At 42.2% G+C, this 16,271-nt stretch overlaps 1 pseudogene; it reads right to left on the reverse strand.

Moving 5' to 3' along the window:
• Positions 1 to 2,306: 2,306 nt before the first annotated feature.
• LOC136132779 (thyroid receptor-interacting protein 11 pseudogene) lies at positions 2,307 to 3,215 on the reverse strand (annotated as a pseudogene).
• Between the last annotated feature and the right edge of the window lie 13,056 nt (positions 3,216 to 16,271).

Below are 16,271 nucleotides of genomic sequence, written 5' to 3' on the forward strand. Positions count from 1 at the left end.
CTGGTGGTGTGTTTTGGGGTGTCTGTGGCCTTATTATGATTTTAGGCAGCCTCTCTGCTAATGGGTGGGGTTGTGTTCCTGTTTTGCTAGTTGTTTGGCATAGGTTGTCCAGCACTGTGGCTTGCTGGTTGTTGAGTGAAGCTGGGTGCTGGTGTTAAGATGGAGGTCTCTGGGATATTTCCACCGTTTAATATTATGTGGAGCTGGGAGGTCTCTTGTTGACCAGTGTCCTGAAGTTGGCTCTCCTACCTCAGAGGCAGAGCCCTGACTCCTGGCTGGAGCACCAAGAGCCTTTCATCCACACAGCTCAGAATAAAAGGGAGAAAAAGTAGGGAGAATTAGTAGAAGTATGAGTAAAGAAAGAGGGAAAGGAGGAAAGGAAGGAAGGAAGAAAGAAGCAAAGAAGGAAAGAAAGGAGGGAGGGAGGGAGGGAGGAAGGAAGGAAGGAGGGAAAGAAGGAAAAAAAAGACAGAAAGAAAGATGATACAGTAAAAATAAAATAAAGTATAATATAGTTATTGAATTAAAAAATATTTAGAAAAAAAAAAGGGATGGATAGAACCTTAGGACAAATGTTGGAAGCAAAGCTATACAGAGAAAATCTTACACAGAAGCATACACATACACCTTCACAAAAAGAGGTAAAGGGGGAAAAATCATAAATCCTGCTCCCTGAGACCACCTCCTCAATTTGGGGTGATTCGTTGTCTAAAGGAGGGAGGGAAGGAAGGAAAGAAAGAAAGAACGAAGGTAAAGTATAATAAAGTTATTACAATTAAACTTAATTATTAAGAAAAGGAATTTTTAAAAAAAAGTCATGGACGGATAGAGCCCTAGGACAAATGGTGGAAGCTAGAGTATACAGACTAGATGTCACACAGAAGCATACACGTACACATTCACAAAAAGAGGAAAAGGGAAAAAAAATCATAGATCTCGCTCCTAAATTCCACCTCTTCAATTTGGGATCATTCCTTATCTATTCAGGTATTCCACAGATGCAGGGTATATCAAGTTGATTGTGGAGCTTTAATCCGCTGCTTCTGTGGCTGCTGGGAGAGATTTCCCTTTCTCTTCTTTGTTCTCACAGCTCACAGGAGCTCAGCTTTGGATTTGGCCCTGCCTCTGCGTGTAGGTCGCTGGAGGGCGTCTGTTTTTTCGCTCAGACAGGACGGGGTTAAAGGAGCCGCTGATTCGGGGCCTCCGGCTCACTCAGGCCGGGGGTTGGGGGATGGCGGAAGGAGGGGCACTGCGTGCGGGGCCGGCCTGCGGCGGCAGAGGCAGCGTGACGTTGTGGCAGAGGCCGGCGTGACGTTGCACCAGCCTGAGGCCCGCCGTGCGCTGTCCCGGGGAAGTTGTCCCTGGATCCCGGGAACCTGGCAGTGGCGGGCTGCACAGGCTCCGCGGAAGAGGGGTGTGGAGAGTGACCTGTGCTCGCACACAGGCCCCTTGGTGGCGGCAGCAGCAGCCTTAGCGTCTCCCGCCCGTCTCTGGGCTCCGCGGTTTTAGCCGCGGCTCGCGCCAGTCTCTGGGGTTTGCGCTTTCAGCCGCGGCTCGCGCCCGTCTCGGGGGTTCGCGCTTTTAGCCGCGGCTCGCGCCCGTCTCTGGAGTTCCTTTAAGCAGCGCTCTTAAACCCCTCTCCTCGCGCACCAGGAAACAAAGAGGGAAGAAAAAGTCTCTTGCCTCTTCGGCCGGTGCAGGCTTTTCCCCGAACTCCCTCCCGGCTAGTCGTGGTGCACTAACCCCTTCAGGCTATGTTCAAGCCGCCAACCCCAGTCCTCTCCCTGAGCTCCGTCCAAAACCAAAACCCGAGCCTCAGCTCGCAGCCCCGCCCGCCCCGGTGGGTGAGCAGCAAGCCTCTCGGGTTGGTGAGTGCTGGTCGGCACCGATCGTCTGTGCAGGAATCTCCCCGCTTTGCCCTCCGCACTCGTCGCTGTGCACTACTCCACGGTCCCGAAACTCCCCCCTCTGCCTCCCGCAGTCTCCGCCCGCGGAGGGGCTTCCTAGTGTGTGGAAACTTTTCCTCCTTCACAGCTCCCTCCCACTGGTGCAGGTGCCGTCCTTATTCTTTTGTCTCTGTTTTTTCTTTTGCCCTACCCAGTTACGTGGGGATTTTCTTGCCTTTTGGGAGGTCTGAGGTCTTCTGCCAGCCTTCAGTAGGAGTTCTGTAGGAGTTGTTCCACGTGTGGATGTATTTCTGGTGTATCCGTGGGGAGGAAGGCGATCTCCCCGTCTTACTCTTCCGCCATCTTCCTCATGGGTATTTTTTAAAGTGCTATATATGTCATCTCTGGCTTGAGAATCACCTACTGCTTTAAAAGGTCTTTCAACACAACTCCGGCACTGTTGTCAGGTAACACTGGCAAAGGCGTAAATGTGGGCAGTACGTCTGAGATGGGTTTCAAAAGGAGATGCCCAGGCCCTCCAGGTCCAAGTCCAGCTGGGTTAATGAGAGGCACAGCCGCAGAGTGGGGAGCTAGGAATGGATTCACATCTGTTCTTCTACCAGACCTGGGTTCGGCTGTATCTTTAAAACTTCCGGGTACACTTGTATCTAGTTTTCTCCTTCCTGGTGAATCTAGAGGTTTCATATCATGAACAGAAAGCTTGGGTGGTAGAATAGATGGATGAGATTCTGTTTCTAGAAATTTAACAAGAAGTTCTGAAAAAGAACTATTAAGCAGAGATTACTGATTTGGTCTCAAAGGTGTGTTGGGAACACTTTTTGATCCTCCTCCAAGCCACCCAGTCATCCACCTGGTAACACCACCCTGATCTTCATTCAACAACTGTTCCATTTCCTCCTTTTTGATACCTAGGATGCTTCCCATTAATCGTAACACTTCATGACGCTGATTTTTTGGTGTGTGGAAGTGTCCAGTGAAGAGGTTTCTCATTGGGACTTTGTCCACTTTTCCTTCTGTGCTATTTACTAAATTCATCAATTTCTTTTGTACATCATCCAGCATTTCGTGTCGGAACTCATTTTGTTTTTTAAGTTCTTCAATTTGTTCTTCCTTTAAATCTAACTGTTCTGTAAGTCTTGATGCTGAATCCAATGCAACATTTGCTTCATCCAAATGCTCCTGTAATGATACAAGTTTTCCTTCCAGATTTTCTGCCTTTTTCTTCCATTCAGCAACAAGTTGCTTGTGTTTCTCTAGTTCAGCAGAATACATAGCTTTTTCTTCGGGCTGGAAATGCTCCAGGACCATCTGCAGGTTGGAGAGTGACAAAATATATTGTATATTAAATATGTAACTTAAATACCTTAGTTTTCACCTGTTCTTAATCCACTGTCAAATGCTGTTACTAAATAAATGAGGCAGCTCATAAACAACGTTTCTGAGGTGATAGATAGACAGTAGCAGTAGTAATGGAAGATGTTCATTTATCCTTTATCAGTTTCATACTTTACATTTTAAAAAGTTATCAGTCATACTACAAATATTTATATAATGCTAGTTTATATACTTATTAATATACTTTAATATATTAATTATATTTATATATAATTTATGTAATAATAATTATAGAACACTATACTAGATTCAGGGGAATTGGCAACATAAAACATATGTGCCTGACTCTATGCAACTTACAGTCCAACATACAAACCAAATAGCAAACATTTTGTTGGAAGACAATTCCCTATGGGTCTCTCCTGTTCTGTGAGTTTCTATAAGCAAGGGCACCAATTTGCCATTTGCTCCAGATGATAATTTTAAGAATCTTGCTAGGGCTTCCCTGGTGGCGCAGTGGTTAAGAATCCGCCTGCCAATGCAGGGGACACAGGTTCAAGCCCTGGTCTGGGAAGATCCCAAATGCTGTGGAGCAACTAAGCCCATGGGCCACAACTAATAGAGCCTACGCAACTAGAGCTCATGCTCTGCAACAAGAGAAGCCACTGCAATGAAAAGCCTGCATACCACAACGAAGAGTAGTCCCCGCTCTCTGCAACTAGAAAAAGACCGCAGCAGCAACGAAGACCCAATGCAGCCAAAAATAAATAAATAAAAAATTAAAAAAAAAAAAAAGAATCTTGCTATAGCAAACAGGCCTGGAACACAGAGACAGTGTCTCTCTCCGGACCAAAGGACAGATATACTTACTGCCCATTATAAAAGATTTAGATCCCTAAGCTCAGGGTTCTTCTTTTATTCTTTTATTTTTAAAAATTAATTAAGTTTTGGCTGCGCTGGGTTTCTGTTGCTGCGCGTGGGCTTCCTCTAGTTGTGGCGAGTGGGGGGCTACTTTTTGTTGCGGTGCACGGGCTTCTCATTGCGGTGGCTTCTCTTGTTGCAGAGCACAGGCTCTAGGTGTGTGGGCTTCAGTAGTTGTGGCTCACAGGCTCTAGAGCACAGGCTCAATAGTTGTGGCACAGGGGCTTAGTTGCTCCACAGCATGTGGTATCTTCCTGGACCAGGGCTCAAACCCGTGTCTCCTGCATTGGCAGGTGGATTCTTAACCACTGGGCCATCAGGGAAGCCCAGGGTTCTTCTTTTAAAATGCAACTCACTGCACACGTACACGTCTATCTGGGCCCATCCCCATCACCTCTGTGGGACTTGGGGGCAGGTGAAACTGATGTAAATATGCTAGTACTTATGCTGCCTGTTGCCCCATGCACCATGAGGTTCTGGGTCTCTGAGCCAGGATACTCATGTCTTTAGCAACATCCAGGAAACTTGTTTGTTTGCAAGTAAATTGAAATCTCAGACCCTTCACAGTTCCTGATACACGTCACTACTATCATCATCAGAATTCTAACATGAAAGCTCATTTATCTTCTTGGTTCTAAGATGCATTTTAACATCATAAAAATGAGGCAGATGAAATCTTGTTAAAGGGTGGAAGGACCATAGAGAAATAAGCCTGAATTCGGTAATTTGATGTTGCTTGTAAAAACAATTGTATGACTTACCTGAATTTGTTGTTTTGGTCAGTGACTTTCACTACTCTGGACCTTTGTGTAGGAATTCAAATCAGGAATAATTTGAGTCTCTCCTGGGGCAGACCCACTGGACACTTTTAGTCCAGACCGACTCCCTTCAGGCTAGCTAGACAAGGATTGAGTTAGTAGGGAAGGTAGAGTTATGGGGATTCCTACTGGTGTTCTCACTGAATTTTATTGCCCACGGAATGCTCAATTGAATAAAGAACTATAGATTCCACAGATACAGATGTGAAGAACATGAAATCTAATTGACTCAGCTGCGATTTGTAGGTCTTTGCCACATACCTCACTCTAACTAAAATCCTATATTGTGTTGAGTTATACTCAGTATTGTGGTATTTTCAAAGAGTGGTCCCCAAACATCTCCTGGGTGCTTATTAAAAATTCTGATTTCTTGATCCCACTCCCCACTTAATATATTGGAATCTTGGAGGTGGGGCTCAGCTATTTCATTTTTAACAAACGTCTCAGGCGTTACTTAGACACTTCTCAGGTGATATATAGATTCTCTAAAGATTGAGAATCAGTATATAGACTGGGGTATCAGGAGAGAAGCCAGGTGATGAGGGTCACTGTGATTCTGGTGGGAAATGTGGTGTGCATTGTACTATGGTATGATGTAGAGCAAACTGAGTATGATGGTTAATTTTATGTGTCAACTTGGTTCGGCCACTGTACTGAGATATTAGGTAAAACATTTTTCTAGTTGTTTCTGTGACAGTGTCTTTTTAGATGAGAATGACATTTAAATCACTAGACTTTGAGTAAAGCAGATTACCTCCCGTAACGCGGGTGGGCCTCATTCAGTCAACTGAAGGCCTTGATAGAAAAAGATTGACCTCCCCAGAAGAGGGAACTCTGCTAGCTGACAGCCTTTGAACTTGAATTGAAACTCTTCACTGGGTCTCCAGCTTACCCTGCAGATTTTGGACATGCCAACCTCCACAAGCAGTCTCTCTTCCTGGTTCTGTTTCTCTGGAGAACGCTGATAATACACCATCGTACCAGGATTACCTTGGGGGATGAGAGGACATAGTCTCTGACCTTCAGAATGAGAATTTAAATTTTTGTGCTTGCATTTAATGATAAATGTTTATATTCAGGATCATCTGGATGTTCATCTCCTATCAGAGGACCATCATATGATTTCAGTCATGAAATTTGTGATAGTGTTATGATTGCCGGGGACAGTTGGTTGTCTAAAGTGACAGCATTTAATTTTTAGTGGGTTTTTAAAACTTGAGTACACAGAATTCTATGTAGGGTTGCCAGATAAGATACAGGAGGCCCAGTTAAATTTAAATTTCAGATAGGCAACAAATAGTATTTTAACATAAGTATGTCCCAAATATTGCATGGGGCATATTTATACTAATAATTTTTTATTGTTTATCTGAAACCCAAATTTAACTGGGAATTCTGTATTTTTATTTGCTAAATTCGGCAATGCCAATTTTGAAGGTATATTTCCAGAGGTCCAAGACTTTTCAGATTTGAAGGTGTTCTTTGCATGTATTTGTGCATGTGACTGTGTGTGTGTTTTAGGCAGACAGATGGTGCTTCTTGATTACTATATTTTTTCATAGTTACCTCTATATTACTCCTCTGCATCCTCTGTTTCATCAGTCTTTGGGAGATTTATTGACATTAACCATACTCTCAAGAGACCTCTTTGAATTCAGAAAGTTAATATTGATTTACAACAGGAGATATATTTTGCCAATTATAGTTGAGGTTTCTCTGTGGCTGGGTTCACTTAAGAAACCAAATGGCATAAGAAAATAGAGCTTGAGAAATTCAGGTTTAAAGCAAAGGGAATGGATTTTTAGGAATAACTTTGATATATATTAACTTGATAAAATTCTGTTTTTTGTTTTTCTCATAATTTGGATTTAAAAAAAAGCAAACAAACAGATTAACTCTTTCATTGGACATGGCTGAGGCACATGGCTAAAATATTTTCTTCCAACTCTCCTTTCTGTAATCCCTGCGTTGGCCCCAAACTCAACTATTGCAGTTTTCTACCTCACTGAAATGCCTTCCAAACATCTTTACAATGTCAATATCCAATTTTACAGTGGCTACCTTTTCAATGGACTGTCTCCTAATTGTTCTGGGGTGTTTTCTAGGTGCCAATGGCTCTTATTCATTTTATGTGGATTATTTTTGGTCTCAGAGAGTGTGTCGTTTTTATGTCCTTGCTTTTTCCACCTGTGCTCTAATTTTTAATGTCCAGAGTTAGGAGAATAATAGGAGGATATTTCACTCTTAGACCATAAGTGGTCACTGTCTATTCTCCAGATGAAGTGTAATACATGTTCTTCTTAAAGCTGGCATTCTAGTTATATGCTCATTTCACATAACCATTGTAATTGTCTTATAAACCATAATCTAGGCTCATAGGGGAAAGCTGATTCTGTATCCACAGGCAAAATATTCATTTCTGTAGTGTATGCATTAAAAACCACATGACTTTTTAATTTTGTTCTTTTCTTTTATAAGTGCTCCCATTTACTATAAAATCTAATTTAGGTGGTTATTTAGAAGAATGGAAACTATTAAAGTAAAACCAACCAAAAATTATGTATAGAGGAGGGGTGAGAATCCCTTAATGGTTTCTTATTATAAACACTCTTAGAATAGTTCACAATGCAAAAGTTAAAGTTAAAGAATGACAGTAGTTTTCCCAAATACTTTAATTTAATGTATAAATATTGTCTTTCATTCTAGAAGATGAATTTTCTTCCAGAGTTCAGATTTAAAACTGAGATATTTCTTCTTTTTTTTTTATTAAAGACTAGTCCTTTGTTTTATTAATTAATTAATTAATTTTTGCTGTGTTGGGTCTTAATTTCTGTGCGAGGGCTTTCTCTAGTTGTGGCAAGCGGAGGCCACTCTTCATCACGATGCACGGGCCTCTCACTATCGTGGCCTCTCTTGTTGTGAAGCACAGGCTCCAGATGCGCAGGCTCAGTAGTTGTGGCTCACGGGCCTAGTTGCTCTGCGGCATGTGGGATCCTCCCAGACCAGAGCTCGAACCCGTGTCCCCTGCATTAGCAGGCAGATTCTCAACCACTGCACCACCAGGGAAGCCCCTGAGATATTTCTTTTAACACTCAATCTGAATTCATTCAGCCGATTGGAAAACTTGAAAAAAAATGAGTGCTGTTAAAGTAGATACCATCTAAAATCTTTCTGGTCCAACTTATCTCTAATATTGTCATAAACACACACACATATCTTTGCATACACACATAGATACTTACAGATCTTCCTTCAGATGCCCAGATTTTTATTTAGCTTTACTGTTTAATAAAGACACTCAGGACACATGACCCATCCCAAATAATGACACCATTTCTCATTTTTAATAATTATGCTTTATATTTTCAGGTGCTTTGGCATTTAAGAAAGGTCTAGCAGGCATGCAGGGCAGATATAACTACATTTAATTTTCATTTTATAGGTGAAGAAAGTGAGAATCACAGAAGTTAAGTTTTTGTGCACTAAAAAGTGACATGGTTGGGGGACTTCCCTGGTGGTCCAGTGGTAAAGAATCTATCTGCCTTCCAATGCAGGGGATGTGGGTTTGATCGCTGGTTGGGGAACTAAGATCCCACATGCCACGGGGCAAGTAAGCCTGCGAGTCACAACTACTGAGTTCGCGCACCTCAGTGGGAGAGCCCGCGTGCCACAAACTACAGAGCCCACACACCCTGGAGCCTGTGTGCCACAACCAGAGAGAGAAAACCCGCACACCACAACTAGAGAGAATCCCGCGCACCACCACTAGAGAGATAAAAAAAAAAAGTGACTAGGTGGGAGCTAAAGTCCAGTCGTTTTGACTGCAAATTCTATTCTCCTTTCAATACAGTAATAGTTGTCATGAGCTTTATAAGAGATAATGTGTGAAAGATACTCTAGAGTATTAGTCATTATAATATATCCTCCAACTTACTGTTCCCAAACCTGGTTGACTATCAGAGCCCCTTGGGGATTTGTACTTTTGAAAACACTCCCCAGGTGATTCTGATGATCAGCTAGAGTGGAAAACAACTTCTTATGTCACATTCTCAGAAAACCAACTGACTGGTGATGTCAGTACCCTGTGGATCATGTACTTAATCCAAATATGTTTCCTACTGCCTACCTTCAAGTTGTAAAGTCTTATTCTCCTCATAGGAAAACATCATGGTAATAGAAATTTTTATCTTTACCTTTGCACTTTCCACTCGTAGGCTACGTATTAGATGCTGTCGGCATTATCTAAATGTGAGGGAGGTGAGGTTATCACCCTCTTACAGACTAGGATGTTGAAAAGCAGGGAAAATAAGTAAATTTCCCAAAGGAACTGTCATTGAATAAGTTGATTTGGTTAGCATAAGGTTGATTATTAGTTCATTAATGATAATGATCTGTAGTAACTGAAGCATCTTCAAGTTTTGTCATCAAAAGTTATCTTTCAAAAAGAAAGCCGCAAAGGCTCTTTCATTTACAGTTTTATTTAGAAAATTTCCAAAGTCCCTCTCTTTCTTATCTCTCTCTCTCTCTCTCTCTCTCTCTCTTCCACACACACACACACACACACACACACACACACACACACACACAGTCATGTAGAAAAAAATCTGAAACCTGATTGTTTTAAAACTCTTATTCTATAGAACAATTTACTTATGTAATTGAACAACAACTTTAAAGGACTTTCCAGACCATATTTTCTTGAAACCTTAAATATTTTAGTTCATCCTGGGAAGAAACATTTGTTTTTGAAAAAGACTGATGGTTTGAGTGACGTACTTTGCTTTGATCCCCTTTTCTGCCTGGGGAAGAACATGTCTTATTCATCATTCAATGTGTAAAGTTTTATTGTTACTCCACAGTTAGAGGAGGAGAAAAATAACAAAGGACAATTGCAATTTGAGAGAGTACGCAAGGGCAGGGAAGAAGACATGAGATGATCCTAGACTTAAAAAATATATTTTATGTTTGTAATATCTTCTAGATATTATGAATTTGTTTGCACACTTAGCTTAACTTTGAAAGGAGAACCTCTAAATCAAGAAAACAGTTTTAACCATACTGTGCCAAGTTCAAAGCCAGGTCTTGGAGTCAGCTATAATTTGAGTAAAACAGTAATAGTTACAGCAGATGCAGCTTTTCCTTCAGCCTGTCCAGAATCTTACTGTGTACAAGTTGCTTAATCTCTTGTCACTAAGACCAGTCATCCCCATCTCACAATAGAAATTACAAAAATCAATGTGTCATATCTCACTTCCCTGGAAAACAGCACTGAGGATCTATCAGTCAACAGCAACTACAACAGACACCATTCATGTCACCTGCCCCTTTTTCTTTTGTCCCCTTCATCTCTCATAGGCTAAAGAAGAGAAGCCTGAGTTAGTAGCCCCTCACTGGGCCCTGCTTATCTGACAACAGTCAATTAATATTTATTAAACATTCATAATGAGCCTAGCCTGTGTCAGGTGTTGGCTCCCATCTTACAGCCCTCTTCCTGGAGGGTTATCCTCATCAGTCTTCACATGACTGGTTTAATTTTAACTAAAATTTTCAATTTCACCACTCCAAAAAGGTTTTCTTTCAATCTGAAATAAACATCTTAATCACATTGTGTCATATGATCCTATTTGAATTCTCTGCATAGCACTTATTATTACCTATTATTTTTCTTATTTTAAAAAATATTTTTTAAATTTTCTGTCTCCTATTACTACAATGTACATACCACAACAGGTGGAAACTTCTCTGTCTTGTTATTACTATGTCCTTAGCACCTAGAATATTTCCTGACACATAAATATTTGTTAAATGAGTGAGAGACTTAGGGTACAGTGGTGGGACAGAAGTGGACATGGTTCCTGATTTTGCGGGGCAGCTTGTAGTTTAGCAAGGGCAATAGACATTAAGCAAAGAATCCTACAATTTAATGCAAATTTACAGTTGTCATTAGTGTGGAGATAGAGCCATTCTAGGAGGACTTAGTAATGGGCCATTAACCATAGAATGGAGGTCACACTAGGGTCCCTGAGAAAGGGAAACAAGGTGAGATAAAATCTAAAAGTAGAAGTGAAAGGGAGATGAGACAAGTAAGGAGATTGTTTGAGACCAAGGAATTTGTATGTTCCAGGTTCTGTGGTTGGAGGGAACATGTCCATTCAAGAAAAAAACCAGTGTGGTTGGTTTGCAGAGGGAAAGTAAAAGGGTGGTTTTGAGATGAGGCTGGGCAGGCAGATGGGATCCAGGCCAAGGTAGGGTCTTGTGGGCAATGTTAAGCGTTTGTATCTTTAGCCTAGCATTGATGGAGAGCCTCTGATAAGTTTTAAATAGTAGTGGAATGATGGCATCAGATTTGCAATTTGAAAAAAATCACTGTGCGTTGTAGAGAATGGACTATTTGGTGGTGGTTTAAAAAGGAAAAGCAATGCCATCATTCAAGCAAGAGATGTGGGCAGTTTGGGTTGGGATACTGTAGAGGAGATGTGGTGCAGTATACAGATTCAGGAGGTATTTTGGAAGTGAAATCAGTAAGACGTGGTTTTGGAGTAGCTATCAGGGGCAAGAAAGAGAGAGGTGTCTAGGATGATTCTTAGATGTCTGGCTTGCTTATCAGAATGGAAGCTTGTGTCATTCACTGATAATGGTCACTGTAAGAAGACGTGGAGGTGGGGTATGAGGCTGGAAACAATTAATTCAATTGTGTGTTACGTTGTGTTTAAAATGCCTTTGAGATATCCAAGTAGACACGTTTAGTAGGTAATTGGTTATGTGAGTCTGGAACGCCAAAGAAAGGTCTGTACCTGAGAAATATTCACAGATTTGAGAGTCATGTGTAGGTGGGCAAAAATAGAAGTTGTTGATGTCGATATAAGAGCCTGAATATAGAAATTGGAGAGAGAGAAAGGCTAAGACAGAGACTTGAGGAAGTTCCATCACTTAATATCATTTAATTATTGGAAAGAGAAGGATGTCATGCAAAGCAGAGAGAGGAGGAAGTGCCAGAGAATAGGAATAAACCAGGAGAGACTTGTGTGATGGAAGACTCATCCATGTCAGAAGCTGTGTACAGACTGAAAAGATGACTTGTCTATTTCCCCCACTGGACAAATAATTTTTTAAGCAATGAATGAATATTGAACAAGAGGTATGCCATCTTCAAGGAAGATAGATAATAGGGCATTAAGGGAAAATGGGGATGTCATAACAAAAGGTGGGACTGAGGAGAGAAGTAGAGATTTCTGAAAACATACTCATCATGAATGATGTTTGTGGTCAATTATTAGTGTTAGACTTAAAATATAGACTCTAAATAGATCACCTTTCTGTCTTCTAAACATCACGTGGATATAATGGCAAATTCCAGAAGGGGCAATCTGGTGAAGAGGAGCAGTGAGACCCTGTGTTATCTGGGAGGGCTCACAGAGAACACAAGGTGCAGGTGTGCTTGGCTGCTACTTACAGGGGCACTTTTTGATCTAAAGGGAATTCCGTAGCTACTGCTCTATAGCCATTTGAGGTGCAGGCATCAGAACTCGGCATGAAACATTGCTGCTTTGACTAAAAATGCATTTATTTTAGTCACTCTCGCAAAGACTTAGATTACACATGGTAGATGCTGTCTGTAACAAATCCCAGACTTCACTGGCTTAGCCCAGTGGGAATATTTCTCATTCATATAGTGTTTTTGTGTAGGTGTGTGGTAGTGGCATTCCCTAGGGTGATTTATGAACTCTGGGTCCTTCTAGCTTGTGGATCTACTGTCCCTTAAAGCCATGGAGGTTTCTGCTGAATCCTCTGCTTCCAGTAGGCCAATGTGAGAAGAAAGAAGAGTGAGCATTATGACAGAGATTTTATTTATTTATTTATTTATTTTTGCGATACGCTGGGCTCTCACTGTTGTGGCCTCTCCCGTTGCGGAGCACAGGCTCCAGACGCGCAGGCTCAGCGGCCATGGCTCACGGGCCTAGCTGCTCCGCGGCCTGTGGGATCTTCCTGGACCGGGGCACGAACCCATGTCCCCTGCATCGGCAGGCAGACCCTCAACCACTGCGCCACAAGGGAAGCCCGACAGAGATTTTTTATTTTAATGGGCAGGGTTGGAAGTAGCGTCCACCCCTTCTACTCTTATTTCAGGAGTCAGAACTCAGTCCTGGGGCCACACTCTACTACCAGGGAGTCTGGGCTGTGTACTCAAGTGGAAAGGAAAACAGATTTGGTAACCCTGTCCACCTCTCTCCTAAGGGTCTATTTTCATTTTTTCTGCTAGTTTGAGGACCTGATTAAGCTCTAGTACCTTCCTTGCCAGAGAATTCTCTTTCCTTACTCAACATATTTCCTTTAAACTGTTTCTGCCTGTTGGCCTTAACTTGTACTTAAATGTCTTCTCAAGAGAGAAAAATATTTGGGGATGATTTCCCACAATTGTCTAATGATTATTTTCCAGTCAAGAAGACTCCACCTCGGGCAACCAAGCTGATTTACTTCTCCAAAAACTATTACTTCTCTCCGACTTTACCTTTGAGTTTTTAAAAAAATATTTTTATGAGATTCTATTTCAACAAAATTTGGGGGAAAGGGTTTATAGTTTGGCTTTTGTCTAAAACAGTGGTTCTTAAAATTTCAGAATTGCCTGGAGAGCTAGCCCACACCCAGAGGTTCTCATTTTCTGGGTCTAGGGTGTGGGCTGAGAATTTGCATTTCTAACAAATCCCTAAGTGATTCTCAAGCTACTCATTCAGAAACCACATTCTGAGAACCACTTTTCTAAAATAAACTGCTTTTTATTTTTTTAAAGAGGACATCCTGCTTTCCTAACCCTGAGATTTTATTTGCATGTGAACCTAACACAATAGAAAATACATTTTAAAATCAGAAAAGAGCTTAGAGGTAGAAAATCTTAATCCTCGTTTTGAACCAGTCACTTTTTAGTCTGTAGTATGAAAGTAGGCAAGTCATTCTACCTCTCAGGGTTTCCATTTCTTTATTTATAAAATGATGATAATAACACCTACTTTGCCTGGAACAAGAGATTTTGTCCCAGGCTAATGAGGAGCAGAACAGCCAGGAGATTGGCTTGTTTGTATGAAAAGGGAGATTTACGCTCCATCACAGAGTTTCCCCGGGGGGCTGATCACCCCCAGGGAAAACTATTATGTAGCCTCCACAAAAGAGGCTGCCTTCATTTTCTGGAAGGCGGTATACACCCAGTCCCTGGACTGAATTTTAAAACAATGCACCAGCAACGACACCGAAAGGTCAACACTGCATCCCTGTGATTCTCAATGCAGCTCTGTGACAGAATCACTGTGTAGCTTTGAAAAAAATGCCCAGGCCCTAGTCTCGGGCATTCTGAGGTGGGGTCTGGGTGTCCAAAATTGTGTCTTAGGTGCTAACTGAGGTTGAGAACCTTCCTGTGGGAAACAGACTGGCCCTATCCTGGTCAGCGAAGTGGGTTGCACTGTGACTTCCAGCTTACAGATGACAGACACATTCTGTGCACATCAAAGTTTGATTGCAGTGGGGATATTAAATTCCCATGCAGGGAGCATTCTATCACAGGACAAATGAGAGTGTCAGAGCAGGCTTTTTAAGGCCCTGTGCTATTATGTTGAATGATAAACTGCTTGTAGGTGATTAAGCTGCCTCCACAGGCTTAGGCCCTCACTTCTTTTGCTTTTCAGGTGATGCCATCTATCTTTGTTTTTTTTCCACCAAAGAGAAAGCACACACATGTTGCATTGCTGCAAAGCATCCTAGATACTAGAGAAGTAGGTTGAAGAAAGTGCTTCGTGCTTAATTTCCCTAGTCATGCAGAACTGGATCAAATCTAATGTAACTATGTCGTAAGAAATTGGGCAGCTATAAATAATCTTGGGTTTCAATATCTGATTTGGGGGTGTTATTTTGGTTTTTATCACTAGGATAAAGACAAGCAGAATGGTAATTGTGAGAAGGAAGTGAAACAGGCTAGTATGAGATTCAAATGCTGTTATGACCTCTGCTGCTTTCTCTGTATCACTTGGATTTCTATTGTTCCAGCAGAAAAAATGGGCCAAAACCCATGTTGTTTGTTTGATAAAGGAATGCTTAAACCTGCTCTCTGAGCTCTCCATGTTTACGCTTTTGAAAAGCCACTATTAACATACTTGACATTGAAATAATTTGGCTTGAGTAATATTTGTCTCAGAATAACTTTCATTTAGTTCATATATAAGCACTAGATATTCAAATATTTAATGATTCCAGAAAGAGGCAACTAGAAAACACAAATTGTGGAGCTTCTGATGAACTGAACTCCGTAAGTTGAGTGAACACCTTAAGACCAAGACCTGTTATTTTCTTCAAATGTACTGATAAGGAAAGAGCAACTTTGTAATGGCTCTGTTATTTATTTATTTATTTTTACCACCAATAAACAAAGATTTATTTGGAAATTTCCAAACCTGCCAGAAGTGGCACTTGCCAAGCCCTAGGTCCACTCTCCTTACCAAGCTCCGAAGGGCAACGATAGTCCCCCCCAACCTCTCCCCTGCACCTCCCCCTGCCCACACACACCCATGCCTCAGGCCACACCAGAGAACTAGCGTCCTCCCTCTAGGAGGCATTACCCCTGGGCCCAAGAGCTTGGGTAGCAGCCCTCTGGCCTCTCAGGAGATGATGGAGGCCAGAGCCGCTTGCATAGATTGAGAGAAGAAAATAAGGAAGGAGCCACCAAGTAGGGCTCCCTGAAAAACCCAAGCTTACCCCTGTACAAAAAAAGTGGCTCCCGCATAGAAAAACCTGCTCCACGAATACTGCAAATACGCAAAGGAAAGGAAAAAAAGAACAGCAGCAAGGCTGGGCTGGTAGGAATGGCAAAGAACTTTGGTTTGGAAAGGCTAGGAAGAGGGTGAGCTGTGCCCCTCTTCCTCGCAAAGTTCCCCAGAGCCAGCGCTGACACTTGCCCCAAGGGGGGGGTCAGTAAACAAGCAAAGCCGGGGGCCTTTGGTTCTGAAAGGTCTCCATTATGATGTCAAAGCACAGCCTCCAGGTCCTACTTGGGCCTGCCTGCAGGGGGCAGAGGAGGCCTCTGCTGTGAATCCAGTTAAAGCCAAAGTGTAAGTGGTAAGGCTTTAGGGACCAAGCAACAAGGAATCCTATCACTACACTTATGAAACTAAAGCTGGGGAGCAGAGGGTGAAAGGAGATACCCCTCACCCCCACATCCTACATGTCTGTGTCCCAGAGGGTGGTCCCCTTCCAGGCTGAGGAGAGGGTGGCTCCAGGGCTGGGAAGAAAGGAAGGGATCCCCGAGCAG

The sequence above is a fragment of the Phocoena phocoena genome, chromosome 1 (assembly GCF_963924675.1).
Source record: "Phocoena phocoena chromosome 1, mPhoPho1.1, whole genome shotgun sequence".
NCBI lineage: Eukaryota > Metazoa > Chordata > Mammalia > Artiodactyla > Phocoenidae > Phocoena > Phocoena phocoena.